Genomic DNA, 22,145 nt, shown 5'->3' on the forward strand with positions numbered 1-22,145 from the left:
GAAATAAATGGCAATTCTAACTTACCACCCTCTCTTATGTCAAAAAATGCAGAGAATTTTAGGATTAAAAATGTAAGGGGGTGGAATTATTAGAAGATGCAGAGTAGGAAGTTCCAGGAATTCTGGTGGAGGAATCACACCCTCCACCAGAACAACTATTAAACAGGCAAGAACAGTCTGAATCAACTATTTAGAAACTCCAGAGTCCAGTAGAACACTGTACAGCATCCATGGAAGGGCAGGAGGTAAAGGCTGATAAAATACAGTGAATACCAGTAAATTGATCTCTCCACACAGCAGTTATGTTGGCCAACCCTAATTCTCAGGCGGGCAGTGATGTCCACCCCTGGTATGGCTTGCCGGTGTCAGAAAGGAACATAACAACCTACTTTCCTGTGATGGGGGTGGTGATAAGCTGAGCACTAGATCACGACTTTTGATTAGTTACTTGGGCTCACTGTGAAGCTTAACTCTGATAACTTCTGTTGTTCCTATCCACCCTGGACAAAGGTGGTCAGGGACACTTAAAGACAAATGCTTCCTCAGAGCAGCAGAGGACAGTGGATGCACTGCATTGTCTGGGTAGGAGCCAAGTCAAGAAAAAATGGCTTTGGCCAGCCATGGAAAGGAAGAAGCTCCTGCTGTCCTTCTTGACCCCTATCTTATCCCCTCCCCAGGGCACTTAGGAGCCAGCCAGGGCTCCCTTTGTGGGTCCTTGGCCTTATCCCAGCTGGAAAAGACTGACTGGGGAAACTCTTCTCTAATAAATGAAATCTCCTAGGTGAAGATCAGCAAGAGCCTGTTTAGAAAGATACTATGAGAAAATGGCCTTAAGGCGATGATGCTAGCCTGTTTACAACACATGAGTCCTTTGCAATATTTTGCCATGTCTGCTTGTAGCAGGACAGAGTTTAATACAGGAAGTGAAACCTCCAAATGTGGGGGCCTTCCAGTTACCACTTCACAGGAGATTGCTTAATGTGTCCCTGAGGGAGTGGACTGAATGGATATAAGACCTATCAGTAGTAGCTTTGACCAAGCATACACAAGGTTTTCTGAAAGTCATGCTCATTTTAGTTTAAAGATCTCATTGGTTCTCTCAATGTTTTCAGAAAATCATATGTGGTATGAGCAGTACAGTTTTTGAATAAGAGATGATGCTTTACAGGTTCTTCTCCCTGTTATTCCCATAAAATGTATGTCTTTTATGTCATTTGATATACAAATTAACCTTTAAGGTTTTGGTTCCTGGCCATGCTTCACTTTTACTATTTTTCTAGGATAATGTTCTTAGCAGGTCACACATGACCTAAAAATACCCTCAGCTGTCTTCTTAAGGTCTCTGCACCAATGGTAATTTAAGATAGTAACGAATTTTTCAGAACCATGATGAGTAATTGCATGGAGAAATTTAGCTAATATCCATTTGAAGTAATCTGATACCACCAAGGGCTCGCTTTAGAAGTGCCAGAGAATATCTGAGTGAAGGATGCAACTAGTTTTTCCATTCTTCCTTTACAGAATCAGTGGCTAATTAATATTTTATCATGGTCTCTTGGACTTCTTTGAAGGTTTAGTTAAGATCATAAGTTTAGTTAATGCTGCTCATTTGCCACAATTATCTGCTACTTCATTCCTTTAACTTTCTTATTATCTCTTTTGTCATGAGCCTCAAGCTTTTTAATAGCAAAGTTTGTAGAAAGTAGGAGTGTATCTAAAGTTCCTTAACTTGATATTTACTTCTGTATGTGTGTGTGTGCATTTACCCTCTGGTCATAAGTCAGTTGATAAGCTCTAGTAAATGCAATAAATCCTGGCATCTGGGCTGATTTGACCTCATATAAAGAGTTATCTTCTAAAGGAGAGCTTAGACTAGTGATAGCACAACCTGCTTGATAACCTCCAGTTAGTTTTGAAGAATGATCCACCTTCTTGGATCTATTATGACCTAGAGTTAGGTAGCATTCTCAGTGGGAATCTCTAATTAATCTAAATGAGGTACAGAAATTTTTCCTTCTTCTGGTAAGGGTGAAATAATGGCAGGATTCATTTATTGTAGCCAACCCACCATACAAACCGTCAGAGCCCTTCCTAACCACTCAAGCTACAACAAAGAATCCAGAATCTCAGCTTAAAGACACAATATTAATAAATTCTACCTAATCCAACTTTATGTTCCTTCCATAATTAAACCACACCTTTATATCCATTCCCACATATATTCCCAGATTTTTATCTGTTAATTGGAAAGTTCATGTAGTTCTTTTGAGGTATAACATATCTCCTCATGGATCAAACATTGTACTTCACCTTTTGGGCCTTTGGGGCTTGAGTCTGGTTTTAGATGCAGAAACAAAGTGAGGTGGGAGGTCCTAAGGAGAATCAAAAGTGTCTTACAAGGCAACTACCTCAACGGAGGCCATTACGTGTTCCTCGGGCAAAGAAGGGTTAGCTCCCTCAGGTAGGGGTGGAAGAACTAGTAGCAAAGAACACTGTTCTAGTTTGCTAGCTGCCAGAATGCAATATACCAGCATGAAAAGGCTTTTAAAAAGGGGAATTTAATAAGTTGTAAGTTTACAGTTCTAAGGCCAATTAAAGAAAGTCTATAGAAATGTTCGATCTAAGGCATCCAGGGGCAGATACCTTGGTTCAAGAAGGCCGATGACATTCAGGGTTTCTCTCTCAGCTGGAAGGGCATGTAGTGAAATCTGTCAGCTTTTTCTTCTGGCTTCTTGTTTCATGAAGCTCTCCTGGGGACTTTTTCCTTCTTCATCTCCAAAAGTTGCTGGCTGGTGGACTCTCTGCCTTGTGGTTCTCTCATCATTCTGTCATGGTTCTGAGGCTCTCTCTTTGTTCTCAAAAAGAACTCTTTCTGAAATGTCTCCTTTTTTATAGGATTCCAGTAAACTAATCAAGACCCACATAGAATGGGTGGAGACATGTCTCCATCCAATCAAGTTTAACACCCACAATTGATCGAGTCACATCTCTGTGGAGATAAACTAATCAAGTTTACAAATTATAGTACTGAATACAGATTAGAAGAAACTGTTGCCCCCACAAGTTTGATTAGAATTAAAACATGGCTTTTCTAGGGTACATGAATCTTTTCAAACCAGTGCATTCCACCCTCTGGACCCTAAAAAATACATATTTTCCCATATACAAATTACATTCATTCCATCACAATATCAGAAATCCTTAAACCATTTCAGTAACAATACAAATACAAGGTTAAAATTAGTACAAAGTCAGTTATAGGCATAGTCTGTCCTAAAGCAAAGCTCTCCTATGGCTCTGGAGCTGTAAAAACTCAAAACAAGTTATTTGCTGACAATATACAAAGGAGGAACATTTTTAAGATTCTGTTTCATAAGAACCACTTCTGGTACCAAGCTGTATTAGCTAGGGTCCTCAAGAGAAACAGAATCAGCAGGAAATATCCATAGATATAAAATTTATAAAAGCATGTCACATAACTGTGGGAATGTAGAGTCCAAGGTCTGTAAGGCAGGCCACAAGCTGGCAACTCCAATGAAAGTCCTCAATGAACTCATAGGAGAGGCTTGCTGGGCAACTGTGGGAATGTAAGGGTCCAAAGTCTGTAGGGCAGGTCATAAACTGGCAACTCCAATGAAAGGTCTGGATGAACTCCACAGGAGAGGCTTGTTGGCTAAAGCAGGAAGAGTGACTGTCTCTTCTGAATCTTCTTTAAAAGCCTTCTGGTGATTAAATTCAGCATCAGTTATTGCAGAAGATACTCTCCTTAGCTGATTACAAATGCAATCAGCTATGGATGCAGCCAATGTAATCATGATTTAAGTCCATGAAATGTCCTCATTGCAACAGACAGGCCAGCACATGCCCGAACAAACAACTGGGCGCCACCACCTGGTCAAGTTGACACATGAAGCTGACCATGACAAACACTAAACAGAATTTACAGGTTTATGTCCCAATTTCATTAGGACCTGCCCATGTGCCCCTATTCCAATTTTCAGGATCCCGTCCTTTCCCAACCTACATGTTGTATGCATCATGCTCCTTGAACATTTATTATATCCATGTACATTTCCAATGATTTGTTCATTCCTCCCTCATGCTCTTAGCTGTTCTTTTACTCCAGCTTTCAGCCCTGGGTCCACTGCCCTCAGCCATTCAGTTTTCCCTTCCAGTGTGGCTTTTCTGTCTCCAATAACTTCTAGGGAATCCCAACCCATGGAACTAGATGAGATCAGTGTTCAAAAACACCCAATTTTTTTTGTTTACATTCACCATCAGTTAGAGATTGGGCTGGGAGGGTACAAATGTGCCAAAAGTTCTGCTGTGGGTCATTCCACTTTGAGGGGGGAGCACTTTGCACGCATATGCATACCTACCTTGCTATGGACTTGTGTGCCTTTGGGTCCCCAGGCCTGAATATGCATGGGACTCTAAGTCACTGCCTTGGGTGGCTCTGTGGCCAGCAACTATGACAAGAGGTGCCCTGGCTGCAACGCTGTTGCTGTGTGTCTCCTAAACTGCCTGGGGCCATGCGTGAAGGAGAATTTGGACTGGCAAGTCTGGGCTGCTGGCATTTTTTATTGGTAGGTTTCTTTCCCCCTAGATTCAGCATTTGCAAAGTCTTTCTCTGGTCTCTATTGTCCTCAAGATTTCCAAACAAGTTAAGTCAACCCTTTTATTTAGCTCTCTTTAAGGAGAAATATCCCAAGGGATGTCTTACACCACCATCTTGATGACGTCACTTTAATGCACTTTTTAAAAAAGAATGAGAAACAGAAACTGCAAAATCTGTTTTTGTAGTGTAGTATTTGATTGCTTTAAAATACGTCATTAAAAGGTTTTACTTATTAGTTACATTTAAAATTTTTTCCCATATATGATTCTGAATTTTTAATTTGCAAAACAAATGTCAAAATGTACATGGATAGATTAAAAATGTAAAATCCAGTAATGTTTACATATACGGTTTTTACTTTTTTTTTTTTTTTTTTTTTTTTTGGCATGGGCAGGCTCTGGGGATTGAACCTGGGTCTCTGACGTGGGAGGTGAAAATTCTACCAATGAGCCACTGTTACCCACCTGGGTTTTATTTTTGTAATATAAATATTCTTTTTCCTTAAAATAAATAATTTTTAAGTCTTCATTAGAAACTGGGTGCATAAAAGAAAATTGCTATTTTAATAAATATCAGATTTTTTTCTAATTAAAACATAATATAAAATTAATAGGCAAGGAAAATCCCAGAGACCTGAAAATCTCTGAGAATGAACCAAAATTTATCTCTCTGATTCCAAGAAAGTGCTAGAAAGCAGAATAGCTAGCTACAAAGGTTATGTTTATGGCTGTTATAGTTACATAGCTATAATTTTTAAAAAATGGTTATATTTGAAGTGTGATGATACTCCGGATAGAAGCAGTTGCGTATCTTACACAATTCGGACATGCAATACACTCTACATGAAACTAGTATGCAAACAGAAGAGTAAAGTGGTAGAGAGAATTTGTTGATTTGACCAATATTACTCAAGAGAATGAAAGGCAAACACAAGCCTTCTAATTTTAAATCCACTGTACTCTCTACCACATGATATTCTTTGTCTTTGCTGATTTGAAATAGAATTCACTAAAAGGACAAACCTCATCAGCACACAAACTGTGAATCTGGCCTTGGCCTTCTCACCTGTTCACACAACTGGTCTTTGAAAAGTAAAATAATCTCTGAAAAGAAAAGACAGCATTAAGTTATACATAGACCTGAACAGGGGTTCTTCTACTTTGTTAAAGAAACCTACTTCTGAATAGACTTGTTTTCCTTCGCGATAACTGCCATTCCTAATTTTAATTGAAATGTAACACCTCTGAAAATGTGAATTAAAATAATCTCTGGATCTTTTTCTTCTTTCAAAGAAGATGCATGTTTTAATAGGATATTTGTGTAGTGTTTTATAGTTTATTTTATATATGCGTCTAGAGCTATATTTGTATTTCCAAGTGTTTTGCATCCCTTTCTCACTTTTTGATAAATGATACATTCAGACAAAGGGAAATGAAATTCAACTTGCCAAACTTCATAATGGTCTTGGGACTAGTAAGCAACACAGCTAGCAATAGAGGTACTGTCTAATAATAAATTAGTTGATGTCCAATGCTTTCAAAATTCAGTTGGATTGGTTTCCAGAATGCAGCCATTGTGATTCCACAGACTCCTTATGTTTCTTCCTTCTTAGTTGTTCCTTGGTCTGTATCTCCCTGTGAAGAAATAAAATTATTTGTTGTCAAATAAAGCATGTACCACAGGTACTTTTCACCTAAATTTTCAAACAGCACCAGCTCCCTTCTAGGGAAGTCTACTGTTACTTCTTTAATTAATGCAAGGTCACTAGCTGAACTCCACACAAAGCCACTTTATTTTACTCTATCTGGAAAACCACTTAAGTCAAGGATTAGAGAATTTCCAGGGGATTCTTCAAAAACTGTGAAGATTGAAAAGAATTAAGGATCTTCATTGGTTAATCTAAATAGACATACAAGCAACCTGGGGAACTAAATGACGATTCTATTACACGTGTTGCAAAACTAAGAATAGGAAGGAGAAAAGAATATACGACATTTATTGAGGACTTATTCTGTGCTTTGCATGTAATAACACAGCTGATTCTAACAAAGATCCTATGAGTTAGGTACTATTATTGTCAGCCTTTTACAGATGAGAATGCTGTGGCATTGAGTAACTTGCTCAGAGTCTTTGAACCAGAAAGGAGCAAAGAAGAGAATCAGAGCCAAGCGGTGGTGACTAAGACCTGTGCAGGTTTTTGTGAAAATTCATTTGGAGATATCAGATGGAAAAAAAAAGTTTTGATTGTTGAAGATGTACATAGAATGATAGGTTGTGGTAGGGACCTTAAGAATTACATTTATTACATTTATGAAGACTCGGGAGATATCTTGAAATGTGTTTAGGATAAGTGAATAAAAAACACAAAATGATATGGGCATCTTGTGTTTAAAAATGCATCTATAGGTAAAGGGAGATAAAGGAGGAAATGCACGATTATACAAGAGTAGATTATGATTTAAAATTGCAGTGGTATATCATGCTCTTCAACCACAAAATTCTAGAGGGAATGATCTGCTAGTGAGGAAAATAAGAGAAATCTATTGCAGATGTTTGATTCTAGGTCTCACAAAAAACATTTGGAGAGGCAAAATTGATGCTTTTACTGTTATCGCCACCATTACTGTTACTACCATGTTGTTAAACAACTAATTAAAATGTGTTTGAACAAAAACTCCTATGTCCAGACTTCTGCAAAAACTGAGTCTTTGGAAAGCACATTGCCATAGAAGGCAGCCTGATGCCAAGAATAAGAAATATGTGTGAAATATATGAGTGTCTCAGTGGTAAAACTAGAATTGTGTTAAGTGGTGATTTTAAAAAGCTGAGAATTTGAATTAAGCTAACTACCAATGGCAACTTGTATTTATACTCATTTAATGGATACTATAAATCTTGTTTACAATATGAATGCAGTGAATACTTAATAATAGGAATGGAATTGTTTTAATAGAAAGGAAGTTTGAGGAGTAATAAAAAAAGCCAATGCGCTTCTTGCAGAAACACATGTGAATGTGCAAATAAGTTCATCTCTCACTTTCCTCTTATCCACATTGGGATTATATCCATTAAGCCAAATGCTGTTAAATAATCATGAACAATCTCCGTGATTATAAACTGAAATCTATCCCGTACTGGAAAAATTACCTGCAGTTGAGATGAAATAATATTTGTGACTGCAGCAAAGTCCAACTTAAAAACATGTACCTATCTATGGAGGTGGACAAGATGGTGGCATAGTAAGGTGTGGAATTTAATTCATCCTCCAGAGCAGCTATTAAATAGACAGGAACTGTAAGAAACAACTGCAGGGGTGGGGGTCAGTTATCAGTGACAGGACACACAGCGTACACCAGACTGGAAGGGGTGGAATGGCTGAAATGCCACACAGAATTTTAAGTCTTCCAAAGTGCCGAGGCCAGTGCCCCTCCACCACAGGTACAGTAAGCTGGTTCCCTGAGGGGAAAGGAAAAAGACTTTACCAGTATCAAGGAGTTAGCTCAATCAAGCTTCAATTGTGCAATTAATTAACAAAATTTAACTACTGAAAACAGGTCCCCAGTACAGATAAACACTAAAGGAACTAAGAGATTTTACCCTGGCAGAGAAGGAGTGGGGCAGACAGAAAAAAAAAAAAAAAAAAAAAAAAAAACATGGGCTTTCAGAGTTGGACAGCACAAAATACTGGACAAAGGCTGGATTCCAAGTAAAGGAGGCACATAGAGCCCAGGAGTACACACAGGCACAAACCAACTCAAGCTCTTGATTGGCAAGAAGAGCAGGGTTCCAGCTCTGAAAAGGCTTTTTGCTTTTACTTTCTTAACGGTTCATTAGATAGAACTGCCAGCACTCTCAGGCTCCAGCACTGCCCCAAGCAAGGGCAGAACTAAGGCATCTCAGAGAGGCCAAGTAGTTAGTAAAGTGCAAAGAGATAATTCCCTAAAGGGCATATCTTTCCCAAGAAAAGGGGCAAGGCCCAGCTCAAGTGGCAGCCCTCCTTCAGGAATTCAGTCCCCAAAGGCTGGAAAACAGAAGCAATCAAATTGCACCTACTACCTCAGCTGGGTCTCAGCCACACCACTGGCAGGGAAGGTCTCCTGAAGTTAAAAGCACCACATCACTTTACGCTGGTGGGAAGCTGCAGGCAGACAAACACCACATGCTGAGCAGGATAGGAAAAGTACAGAGTAAAGAGGCTTCATAAGAAAGTCTGACACTATACTGGGCCTCACCCTCAAGGAAAACTGATGCTAGCAGCTACTGTCTCATCCTGAAATGTGGGCCTCTCTGGTCTGGGAAAATCTGGCTGGGGCCAATAATATCTGAGGAGACCTTCCTCAAGAAAGGTCCCATATAGGAAGAGCAAGAAACAGAAAAGCAAGAATGGAAGAATTCTGAGCAATTAAACAGAACCTATCTAGAGGTCTAGAATAAGTTGAACTGAATGTAAAAAAACAGATAGAGAACAAAACTGTTCATCAAGAAAACCTTAGGTTAAAGAGTGAAAACAACCTCCAGAATAAACTAATTGAGGAAATCAAATGCCTAGATGCCAGCAAAAAATAAGGAAGAAACCAACACTTCAAATGAGATACAAGAATTGAAACAACGAATTAAGGATGTTCAAACAGACATGCAAAATCAAATCAATGAGCTGAAGGAGGATATAAGGAAGATAATGGGCAAACATAAAGAAGAACTTGAAAGTTTGAAAAACCAAATACGGAACTTTAGGGAATGAAAGACATAATAGAAGAGATGGGGGACAAAAAAAAAACAATGGAAAACCACAACAATAACTTTGAAGAGTCAGAAGAAAGCATTTGTGAACTAGAGGACTGAACATCTGAAATCCAAAACACAAAAGAAAATATAGGGTAAAAGAATGGAAAAATATGAGCAGGGTCTAAGGGAATTGAATGACAAAATGAAGTGCATGAATATACATGTTATGGGTGTCCCAGAAGGAGAAGAGTAGGGAAAATAAGCAAAAAAACTAATGGAGGAAATAGTCACTGAAAATTTCCCATCTCTTATGAAAGACATAAAATTACATCAAAGAAGTAAAGCATACCCCAAACAGAATAGATCTAAATAGACCTACCCCAAGACAATTACTAATAAAATTCTCAAATGTCAAAAACAAAGACAGAAATTTGAAAGCAGAAAGAGAAAAACAATCCACCACATACAAGGGAAGCTTGATAAGACTGTATGTGAATTTCTCAGCAGAAACCATCAAGACAGTGGGATGATAGATTTAAGATTCTGAAAGAGAAAGATTGCCAACCAAGAGTTCCAAACCCAGCAAAACTGTCCTTCAAAAATGATGGAGATAGGATGCACAGGTGGTTTGGTGGTAGAACATTCACCTTCCATGTGGGAGACACAGGTTTGATTCCCAGACCATGTACTACCCCCCTAAAAAGGAGTGGGGATTAAGATATTTTCACACAAATTGTCACAGAGAATTTGTGACTAAGAGACCAGCTCTACAATAAAAGCAAAGGGAATTCTACAGGCAGATGGAGAAGACAGGAGAGGGAGATCCGGAGAAGAGTGAAGAAATGAAGACTATTAGTAAAGGTAAAAAAAAAAAAAAAGCAGATAAGACATATGAAATCCAAAAGAGGGAATGGTAGAAGAAAGAACTGCCTTTACAGTAATGACATTAAAGGTTAGTGGATTTAACTCCCTAATCGAACAACATAGACTTGCAGAATGAATGAAAAAAAATAGCTCAAATACATATATGGTGTCTAACAGGAGACATGATTTAGACCTAAGGACAAAAAAAGATTGAAAGTGAAAGGTTGGGGAAAGGTATTTCATGCAAACAGCAACCAAAACAGAGCAGGGTTAACTATACTGATATCTGACAAATTAGACTTCAAATATAAAACAATAAAAAGAGAAAAAGAACACTATATATTAATAAAAAGAACAATTCAACAAGAAAACATACAAAAATGCATGAGGCAGAATGAGTCCAGCACTGCCACTGTGGAATCAAGAATTACATCCTGACCAACAGGGGGAAAAGAAGTGCTACTAATAAAGTATCAGTGGCTAAGAGAGTTCCAATAGAGTTGAGAGGCTGCTCTGAAGGTCACTCTTACACAGGTTCCGTTAGGCATTGCTACCTATCATAACTTGCCAAACCCCAAGCAAAACCATTCCAGTCAATCCTAAAGAGCATCTAAAGGCAATACATAAGATTCTACAAAGGTTCTTTGCACTAGGGTAACTTTACAGAAACCTACAACCTCCACTCCAGATGGGTCCTTGGACCAGGTAAGTCCTGAAACCTAGGGGGCCCAGTCTCTCTGGAACACCAGCTAGTTCCGTCTCCCTACCCCATATTATTGACAACTCCTTCCAACATTAAAAAGTTAGAATGGCCATAGCCCAAACACACCTGAAAAGTGGGATAGAAAGATCAAAGGTGATGGTGGAGTTATACAGAGAGGGCAGGGTTTAAGAAATGAATTTGATTGCTGAATCACTAAATTGATATTTTTTTTAGTCTCCAGTATTTTAGAGCAGCTAGAAATAAAAACCTAAAATTGTAGAATTGTAACCCATACCAAACTCTGAAACCTGTTCTACAACTAATTGTTGTGTTGTTCTTTGGAATTTATTGCTTTTTGTACATATGTTATTTTTCATGCAAAAAGAAAAAAAAGTTGATTGTGATGATAAAAAAATATTTATTCCTTCTAGCCTCTTATATTCTGGAGCTGCTGGAAGGAAAAATCTGAGATGATATTATGGTAGTTCATGACAAACCCTGGAATCTGTCTTGTAACTACTTGTTGAAGAGTACTTTGAGAACTATCGCTTTTTCTTTTTTTGCTTTGTATGTAAGTTATATTATATAATTTAAAAAGTTGAAAAAATAAAGGAATGCTATAAATCAAAGTCTAAATTCCATTCTAGTTTCAATATATAATTCAGCAAGAATATCTAGGAACATAAGCAATCACATAGCTTCTGGTATGTAATCAGACATATTGAATAAAAAACTGAAAAATAAAAAATGCATGAGGCAAACACTGACAACACTGAAGAGAGAAGTAGACACCTCTACCATAATAGCTGGAGACTTCAATTCCCTACTTTCATAAATGGATACAACATCTAGATAGAAGATCAATAAAGAAACAGAAAATTTGAATAATACAATGAATGAACTAGACTTAACAAGCATTTACAGAATATTACACTCCACAACAGCAGGATACACATTTTTCTTCAGTGCTCATGGATCATTTTCAAGGCTAGACCATATGCTGTGTCCCAAAGCAAGTCTCAATAAATTTGAGAAGATTAAAATCACACAAAACACTTTCTTGGATCATAATGGAGTGATGTTGAAATCAATAACAAGCAGAGGGCAGAAAATTCACAATATATTGAGGTTAAACAACAAACTCTTAAACAACCAGTGGGTCAAGGAAAAAAATTACAAGAGAAATCAGTAAATAACTCATAGCAAATGAAAATGAAAACGCAACATATAAAAAGTTATGGGATGCAGGGCAATGCGAAGGTCGTTTGTGGCAGAATTCTCACCTGCCATGCCAGAGATCTGGGTTTGATTCCCAGTGCCTGGCCATGCAAATAAAAAAATTAAAAAATAAAGTTATGGGATGCAGCAAAGGCAGTGCAAAGAACAAAATTAATTACCTTAAATGCCTATACTAAAAAAAGAAAAAAGAACAAAAGTTGAGGAATTAACTGTCCATTTGGAAGAAGTAGAGAAAGAACAGTCACATTTAATCTGGATTGCAACTGTTATTTTTAAATTCTGAGATACTGAGCTATTTGAGTATAATCTGGTCATTCTGTAAAACTTCAGGTATGTATGTAACACCTAAGACTCAAAGTTAGAGCACTGAAGCTATGAAAGTCAGCATTAACCCATACAGCAACTGGTTAAAAAGTTGAAAAAGTGATCTGACTTCAACTAGAGATATGAATGAAGCTAATTTGGATAGGACTAAGATAAATCAGAATATTGGGTAAAGGATGATATGGTACATATTTTAAAATTTCAACTTCTGTGTGAGATCAAAGGAAGGGATGTTTATTTGCTACAAAATTCATATTTTGGGTGGCACATTATCTAACTTAACTTGTATGATCAGTTTATTTGAACACCATATTTACATGGAATCTTGAATAGGGCATAAGATCCTGCTTGTTTTTACAGATTAGAGTGACGCCATGATATATCTCAGAGTAATTTAGGCAGAGAATATAAAGTATTTGCAAAGTTCCCTTATGAAATTGGAGAGAAAGGAGAAAATATTCAACTTTCCCATCTGGGGAGTTTCTGATATTCTCACAAGCAGTGGGAACAACCAATTCAATAAGTTGAGCCCTCAATCTTGAAGTTTGCCCCTATGAAACTTACTTGTTTCATAGGAGAAACGAGCAAAGGAACAAAGGAGAAGCTAAGCTTACTGATAATTATGCCTAAGATTACCCCCAGAGAACCTCTTTTGTTGCTCAGATGTGGCCTCTAAGCCAACTTGGCAGGTGAACTCACTGCCCTCCCTCCTACATGGAACATGACTCCCAGGGGTGTAAATCTCCCTGGCAATGTGGGACAGGACACCTGGGATGAGCCAGTACCTGGCATCATGGGATTGAGAAAGCTTTCTTGACCAAAAAGGGAAAGAGAGAAATGAAACAAAATAAAGTTTCAGTGGCTGAGAGATTTCAAACAGAGTCGAGTGGTTATCCTTGAGGTTATTCTTATGCATTATATAGTTACCCCTTTGTAGTTTATGGTGTATTGGAGTGGCTAGAGGGAAGTACCTTAAACTATTCATCTGTGTTCCAGTAGCCTTGATTCCCAAAGATGATTGTTTAATGATACAGCTTTTACAATGTGACCATGTGATTGTGAAAACCCTGTGTCTGATATTCCTTTTATACATGGTATGGACAGATGAGTTTAAAAATAAGGATAAAAAATAAGTAAATAATAGGAGGGTTAAAGGGTTAAAAATTGGGTAGTTTGAAATACTAATGATCAATGAGAGGGAGAGATAAGAGATATGGGATGTATGAGTGTTTTTCTTTTTTCTTTTTATTTCTTTTTCTGGAGTGGTGCAAGTGTTCTAAAAATAATCATAGAATACACAACTATCTGATGATATTGTGAGCGATTGATTGTATACCATGTATGGACTCTTTGTGTATGAAGATTTCTCAATAAATATATTTTTAAAAACCACATATCTAAGGAACAAAAGGACAATTTATTCATCATAATTGGAAGAAAGGGAATAAGGAAAGTTGAATGGGCTTCAGGGACTATGACCAGCCAGAGACAAAATCAGGGAACAAAACAAACAAACAATGCCAAAAAGACAGAACAGGAGTTGGGTTTGAATAAAAGCCTGGAGGAAACATGTGAAAGGATAAGACTTGTGTCCAGGTTGGTAAAGAGATAAGCTGAGAAGGTAGGTCCATCAGGGACTCTGGGGGTTCATTTGGAATTCACAGGATGGCCCATGAAATTGAAGAGTTGAGCCATGCTTACCTAAATATTCAGGAACCCAAGCTGACCTAAGGGACATCTGAGTAACACTGGGGCATTGGTCTAGGGTCTTCAACCTGAGAAACTGGACCCCAATGCAGAATTGAGCCAAGGAGCATTCTCATCCTGATTGTCAAACTGGGAAGAGAGATGACAGTTCTGCATGGCCACAAGACAGAGGTGGACATAGACCTGAGCTCAACGTGAAAATTTAGAAAGCAGTAGCCCCATCAAGCAGGGTAGAGAGAATAACGCAAGAAATAGATTCTTTAGCAAACCATCCAGAGGAAGGCCTGGACATTGATGGTTAATGCCACCTCTGATGACACTCAGTTTCCTGAAAGGGAGAAAGAGGGCTATGACAGCCCAGTAGTGGTCACTGAGAAAAGCCATTATCCTTCCTGCTCCATCTTCTGGAACAGACTTCCCCAGAGCCTCATCTTCTGCTTAGGGGTAGCCAACAAGCCTGCCTGAGATCCTCTGTTCCCAACCACATGGAGGCTGTACAAAACAGGGAGACAATGACAGAATGGAAAAGGAAGACTTTGTGTTGTCATTAAAAGGTGCCATTGGAATGTGCCAAGGGTAGCAGGCCTCAGAGGTAGAGAAGCAGTGGTCATTAATGGAAAAATTGCATGGTCAAGAATTAGATTATAAAAGGTTGAAAGTCACCAATCTCCCTGTCTCCAAGGGAAAATATCTGACAGTATTCAAAACAGGCCTGCAAAAATGCGGGTGGTGCCGTGATCTACAGGTCAGTGTTCTGAATAGGCACAACAGGAAGTGTCATGGTGTAAGTTCATGAGAGTTTTGCAGGAAGTAATATGCCAATGCCCTCCAGATCATGATTTGGAAGATCAACTCTGACTGGAGCAGACTGATAAGGAAATGCCAGACAGTTGGGACAAGTAGGGGGACTGAGCCTATGCAAAAAGGCCAAGGAGGAGAACAGAAGGCATGGATACCTGCCACCTTCAGGAAGTGGACATCATAGAGGGTCCTGAGACTTTAGCTCAGATTTTCAGAGCCAGGACTTATGAGGGAGACTGAGCACCCACCTAGAAGAAATTGGAAAGGTGTCCCAATTCTACCCAAAAGATCTTCAGAACAATCCAGAGGTTCTGGAGAGATGCTACATCCATTCCTTCCCAGGTACATGTATGACATCCCAACCAGCCACCCAAAGAGCCTGAGTAGCATGGAAGAAATTCAAGAATATACAAAATGGTGCTTGAGATCATGAAGTGGAACTGCACTCCTGTTTTCTCTTCCTGTATCTCTTGGTGCACATCTTGGGGCAAATTTCACCAAAAAGAACATCATACGGGGGCATCCAGAAACTGTGGTCAGAGAATGTAGAAAAGTCAGTTATTAAAGGAGGGAAAGAGAAGTGAAGGGGAGGGGAAGGGAGAGGAGGGGAGTAGGGAAGAGGAACAGGAGGAAAGAGAGAGAAAGGGAGGAAAGAAAGAAGGAAGGAAGGAAGGAAGGAAGGAAGGAAGGAAGAAAGGAAGGAAGGAAGGAAGGAAGGAAGGAAGGAAGGAAGGAAGGAAGGAAGGAAGGAAGAAGGGAAGGAATCATGAGGAGAGACTCTGGATAAAGTACTTAAAGGGGTGAACAGGGGTGTGTTAATTAGATTCAGTTGTCAACTTGGCCAGGTGAGCATACCTAGTCTTGCTGCTGCGGACATAAGCCAATGGTGCGTGAACCTCATCTGTTGCCAATTACATCTGCAGTCGGCTAGGAGGCGTGTCTGCTGCAATAAGTGACATTTGACTTAATTGGCTGGTGCTAAATGAGAGAGTGCAATGTTGCACAGCTAAGCAGCTCAGCATTCCTCATCCAAGCACTAGCAGCTCAGCCCAGGCCTTTGGAGATGCAGAAAGAAGTCACCCCGTGGAAAGTTGTTGGAACCCAGGGGCCTGGAGAGAATACAAGCAGAAACCATCCTGTGCCTTCCACGTAAGAAAGAACCTCGGTGGAAAGTTAGCTGCCTTTCTTCTGAAGAACCAACAAAATAAATCCCCTTTTATTAAAGGCCAATCCGTCTCTGGTGTGTTGCATCCCAGCAGCTAGCAAACTAGAACAAGGAGTGACCACCACAGTGCAAAGATGGCAGGGTACGGATTCCCTCACAATCCTAATTCCCAAAGAGTAGGAGTGTCAGAGACATGAATGGAAGTAGTTACAGACATCCCAGCCTGGGAATTCTGGCTGCCTACCTCCAGGCACCTTCGAACCCTCCTGCAGTTCCATCTGTATCCCCCCAGACCACATGCCCAGGGAATGCTCAACTGGTTGAGAGACCTGCATCCCTCAGGACACATTCCATATCCAGGCTGAGTCACAGAAACAGACCCAGGACAGGGTCTCAGGGGAGAGTCCTGTCCCTCTCCTAGGAGTGAGAGGTGTCAGTTGAGGAGAGCTCCCACTCAGCACACTGCTTATTGCCATTTCCTCATCTGTCATCCAGAGAGACAGTCTGCATTGGGGCCATCACCAAGGACTAAAATAATTTCCTGACAGATGTTACAAAATGGGGAAAAAATACTTCCTAGGTGTGCTGGTTTGAAAGGTTTTATGTACCCTAGAAAAGCCATGCCTTAATCCTAATTCAGTCTTGTGGAGGCAGCCCTTTCTTTTAAACCATATTCCATATTGTATGTTGGAAACTTGATTAGATATCTCCACAGAGCTGTGACTCATCCAATTGCGGATCTTAACCTTAGATTAGATGAGATATGGCTCTACCCATTCCAAATGGGTCTTGATTACTTCACTAGAACCCTTTAAAAGAGGAAACATTTTGGAGAAAGCTTCAGAATGAGATAGCCATGAGAACCACAGAGTCCACCTGATGGCAAGCTTTGGAGATAAAGGAAGAGAACGCCCCCAAGATAGCTTCATGAAGTAAAAGGCCTGGAGAAGAAGCTAGCAGACTAGAACAGATGTGGGTCCTGGGAGTGGGGTGCTGCTGCCGTTTGCAAATACCAAACATGTTGAACAGTTTTTTAAATGGTTAAGGGGAAGATTCCACAGGACTTGTGAGGAGCTTGAGGAAGAAGACCCAAAATGCTCTGAAACAACTTTTTTACCAACAAAACTTGACTCTAAGAATGCATATGGTGAGGCACTAGATAGAAATGAGGTGTGTGTTATGGCAAACTGGAAAGAAAGTTATCCTAGTTTTAAAATAGCAAATAATCTGGCAAAGTTGATTAGTGGCTTTGGCTGGAAGGCAGATTTTAAAAGGCATGAACTTGGATATTTAGCAGAAAAGATTTCCAAATTAAATGTATAAAGTGCAGCCTGGTTTCTCCCTGCAGCTTATAATGAAATGTGACAGGAAAGAGATAAACTGAGGACTAAACTCTTAGGTACAAAGAAACCAGAAATTAATGTTCTGGAAAATTCTGGCCTTCCAGGAAGGAAGACTCCAGAAAATAGTGCCCCACATGAAGATTTAACCAAATGTAGAACCAGTCAGTTATTTCAGAGAAGGTCAGGATTGGAGATGGAGTTATCCAGGAAGAACTCATGGAAACTCCTACTGTCTGATGGGCATGATCCTTGCTTACTACATAGAAAGCCAACAAGAGTGCTGTGGGACCTGTATAAACAGAGCTGCTGCCAGTCTTGACTGGGGGAATGTGAACGTAAAATAACTTCAGAGGCAGAACTATGGAAGCTAAAGTCTAAAGTCAGAAAACCTCGGACCAGGAGGGCAGACCCACCCAAGCACTTAGAGAGGATGAGTTTGCCCTGAAGACAGAGGGTGGATCTTCCACGACCTTGCAGTGGAAGAATTGTTCCACTTCAGGCCTTGGAGAGGGTGGAGCACATTCCTTGGGGATTGGCAAGAGCCTGGCTGCCACCACATGGAGAGGTTGAGAGTGTGCCCCAGAGATGGCAGAGAGTCCAGGTGTGGCCCTGATGCTTAGAGAGGGTAGAGCTGAGAACGAAGTAGTCTCCCCAGTGTACCCCAAGGTTGCATTCAGAGAGAGGAGGGCCACTGCATAGGCCCTTTGAAAGGGTGGGACTACTGCTTTCCAAAGCCCTCAAGATCAATGACTCTCAGACTTTGAAATCTAATGGACTTCGCCGTACAGGTTTTCAAAACTGCTTGGTTCCAGTGGCCCATATGTTCCTTCCAATTTTTCCCTATGGACATGGAAACATATATTCTATGACTATTCCTCCTTTATATATTGGCAGCAAATAACTTTATGCAAGTTTTATAGGTCCAGAAGCAGAAGAGAATTTTGCCTTTAGACAGACCATGCTTGTAGCTGATTTTAATGAAACTTTGTACTAGTTTTAACCTTTTATTTGTATCATTACTGAAATGGTTCAAAAATTTCTGATATCGTGATGGAATGAACAGATTTTATATATGAGGAAAAACATGTCTCTTTTAAGGTCCAGAGGGTGAAATGTGCTAGTTTGAAAGAATTTATGTACCCTAGAAAAGCCATGCTTTAATCCTAATCCAATTTTATGGAGGCAACCCTTTCTTTTAAACCCTATTCAGCACTGTATGCTGGAGACTTGATTAGATTACCTCCACAGAGATGTCTCGCGCCCAGTTGTGGACATTAACTTTATATTATAGGAGAGGTAACTCCACCCATTCCAGATGGTGGAGTTTAAATTTTAAACCATTTAAACCAAGCCAGCAAACTAGAACACTAGGATTTTATGAAATTCTGTGAAAGACGGCCTGACTCAACTGACCTCTAAAAATACGTAGATGGTTCAGTGATAGAATGCTCACCTTCCATGTAGGATACCTGGGTTTGATTCCTAGACCATGCACCATCCCCCTGAAAAAAAGAGCAGAAGAGGTGAGGAAAGGGGGTGCTGTGGTGGGGAGAATGGAGAGCGTGTTGATTGCACTTTCCAAGTGGCTACTTGGGGAGAGATCCAAGTTAAGGAAGGTCATGATGGTAAGTAGGATACTGCCAATATTCCATGATGTCCTTCCACCATGACACACCAAAACTTTACCTAAAGTCACTGAACACATAGTGTGCTTGGCTGGAACATATTTTCTCTTTACATAGACATCACCAAAGCAGCAGACCTGTGAGCCCAGGTGACCATGTGGTTTATTATTGAGATGGCAGGCAGAGCTCCAAGGGCAGACACAGAGCCTTTAGGGGGAGACAGGGCTGGGAAATATCAGTGAAATAAGAGTGCTCTTTGCACATCCCAAGCCATGAACTTGGGGCTGGTGGGGCAGGGGAATGTGGAGCCAGATTTATCCAGATCACCAAGGGACAAGGAGATGTGTGAGTTTATGAGATTCAACTTTAAAAAATAAAGAAACTGGGCTCCCAGTAGCTAACCCACTGCCTAGCTAGTAGTAAGACTCCATTCAGTGTTCATGCAATGTTAATGAAAGAGCTGACTTTGGGTTCTAAGCTTTAAGGACCTACTCTGTGCAAAGGATTGATCCCGTTTCCAGGAAGTTTCCATCCCTTTGAAATAGCTATGCATGGACTCATTGACACTGGAATAGACGATGATTTCAGGACCAAGCATAGTTTATACTTGTGTTCTGCAGAAGGCACGGAGACGAGGAAGGCTGGAAGAAACTGTGCCATAACCACAGGTGCCTCTACGTTTAGAGGCTCACCAAGACAGGCTTCTTAAGAACATGGGATTTTGATGCATGCCTCGAAGAACAAGGGGGATTCTTTTTTATTCCATATCACAAACTTGTGTTTAACATTTTGCTAACTATATTCCAATGTAATTCCTTTCTCAGTAATCCTATACATTTACTTTTATTTGTGTGTCATTTATATATCCTAAAATGTAAATATGACATTGGTAAGTTTTAACAATTGTATATGTCGTGGAACCACCACCCTGACCATGATACAGCACATTTCCAAAACCTCAGAAATTCCCTTCCCTCCTTCCCCAAACCAAACAATTCTTGCTCTCATCTCTGTCACCTACTGTCTTAGTTTGTCAGGATATTGATATCAAAGACCACAGACCGTTGGCTTAGATAACAGGAATTTATTGTCTTGGTTTTGTAGGCTAGAACTCCAAATCCAAGGTGTCAGCAGGGCTGAGCTTTCTCTGATGTCCGTGACATGCTGGTGGTGTCTGGCCAACAATCCATAACTTAATCTATCAAATGGACATCTCTCTCTCCATTTGTCTTCTCTTCCTTGCTATGTCCAAATTTAAGGACTTATAAGGACTACAGTCATATTGGATTAAGGATTCAATTTGGCCTCACCTTAACTCATAGCCTCTTCAAAGATCCTGTGTACAAAGGAGCTTACATCCATGGGACCAAGGGCTAGGACTTGAACATGTCTTTGTGGGCGATGTGACTCATCTACAACACTGCAGATAAATTTGGTCTGTTCTTGAACTTTATATGAACAGAAGCATATAGTAGGTGCTCTTTCGCTTAACATAGTTGTGTTGGTTTGAAAAAAAATGTATGTACCTTAAAAAAGCCATGTTTTAATCCTAATCCCATTTTGTAAAGGCAGCTGTTTCTTCTAATCCCTATTCAGAACTGTATGTTTGAAACTTTAATTAGATTATTTCCCTGAAGATGTGACCCAATCAAGAGAGGTTATTAAACTGGATTAGGTGGAGATGTACCTCCACTCATTCTAGGTGATTCTTGATTACTTTACTGAAATCCTATAAAAGAGGACATTTTGGGGAAAAGGGAGACTCAGAGAGAGCAGGAAAGGATGAAAGAATGCCACAGAACCACAAAGCAGAGAGCCCACCGGTCAGTGACATTTGGAGATGAAGAAGGAAAATGCCTCCCATGGAGATGAAGAGGAAGCTAGCAAATGATGCCATGTTCACCATGTACCCTTCTAGCTGAGAGAGAAACCCTGAACATCATCGGCCTTCTTGAATCAAGGTATCTTTCCCTGGATGCCTTAAATTGGACATTTCCATAGACTTGCTTTAATTGGAACATCTCCACAGCCTAAAAACTGTTACCATGCAACTTATTAAATTCCCCTTTTAGAAGCCGTTGAGTTTCTGGTATATTGCATTTTGGCAGCTAGCAAACAAACTAAAACAAGAGTGTTTCTTAAGTTTTGATCCACCAGGCACACATGGATTGTATCATCAGGGTCTCAGATGGAAGCTCAGTGTGAGATCATTTTAGGAGGGTTTCAAACAAGGCTACAACATTGTGGTCAGGGAGCAGGGAATCCAAAAGTACCCTGGGTGAATAACAACCAGGGGCCACTGCTGTTCTCAATCTGAAGTTGTGATGGGAAGGGACAGCTCACCTGAGCCAAAAGAAAGATGACAGGTGATTCAGCAGGGACCCAGCCTGCCTGAGCAACCGTGCAGGAAAGATGCTCAAGAATAAATGTCCTCTCTCCCTCTCCAACTAGAGCACCCCATTAGCTCAAGCCAACTGAAGCTGGAGGGTAGGGGTACCTCTTGATTTCCCAGTGAGGGAAAGAAGGGTGAGGGGAGGATGGGGGAAGAGATGGAGCATGGGGCAGAAGATATTCAGCAAGTGGTAATACTTTCAGGAAACATCCAAAGTATAGATAAAGATCTGTAGAGATGGGAAAGAGACTATAATGCTGGGGGAGTTTGAAGAACATTGCCTGACTGCATGGAAGAACACAGTTAAGGAAATTCTACAAACACTCCCCTTTACTCTCCATTCCTGCCTCCTTCCCTTTCCTCCTTTAAAAATGAAAGTGCAGGAACCCTCATGTGTCCTCTGGGTTCTTGCCCTGCACAGACAAAATTTCCACTCTACACCAAGTTTGGTCACAAAAGAAAGGGCTTTATTTAGGAAGAAGAGGACAGGAATCTCAAATCTCACCCCCCTCAAAGCAAAGCATTATATTGGCTTATGTTTGGGAGGGTTTGGTCTATGATTGGCAGTTATGACTGACAGCCTGCATAACCTCTATTCCACTTGCACTAAGCCTCTACATTTTTCGATAGGGGAGTAGT

At 40.1% G+C, this 22,145-nt stretch overlaps 1 long non-coding RNA gene across 1 annotated transcript in view; it reads right to left on the reverse strand.

Moving 5' to 3' along the window:
• Window positions 1-2,298: 2,298 nt before the first annotated feature.
• The window catches only part of LOC143676223 (uncharacterized), a 123,151-nt gene continuing 103,304 nt past the window's right edge, over window positions 2,299-22,145 (reverse strand). The window contains exon 3 of the long non-coding RNA XR_013171934.1: window positions 2,299-6,252. This is a non-coding gene — a long non-coding RNA (uncharacterized LOC143676223). The remainder of the gene's footprint in view (window positions 6,253-22,145) is intronic.

The sequence above is a fragment of the Tamandua tetradactyla genome, chromosome 3, assembly GCF_023851605.1.
Source record: "Tamandua tetradactyla isolate mTamTet1 chromosome 3, mTamTet1.pri, whole genome shotgun sequence".
NCBI classification, from domain to species: domain Eukaryota; kingdom Metazoa; phylum Chordata; class Mammalia; order Pilosa; family Myrmecophagidae; genus Tamandua; species Tamandua tetradactyla.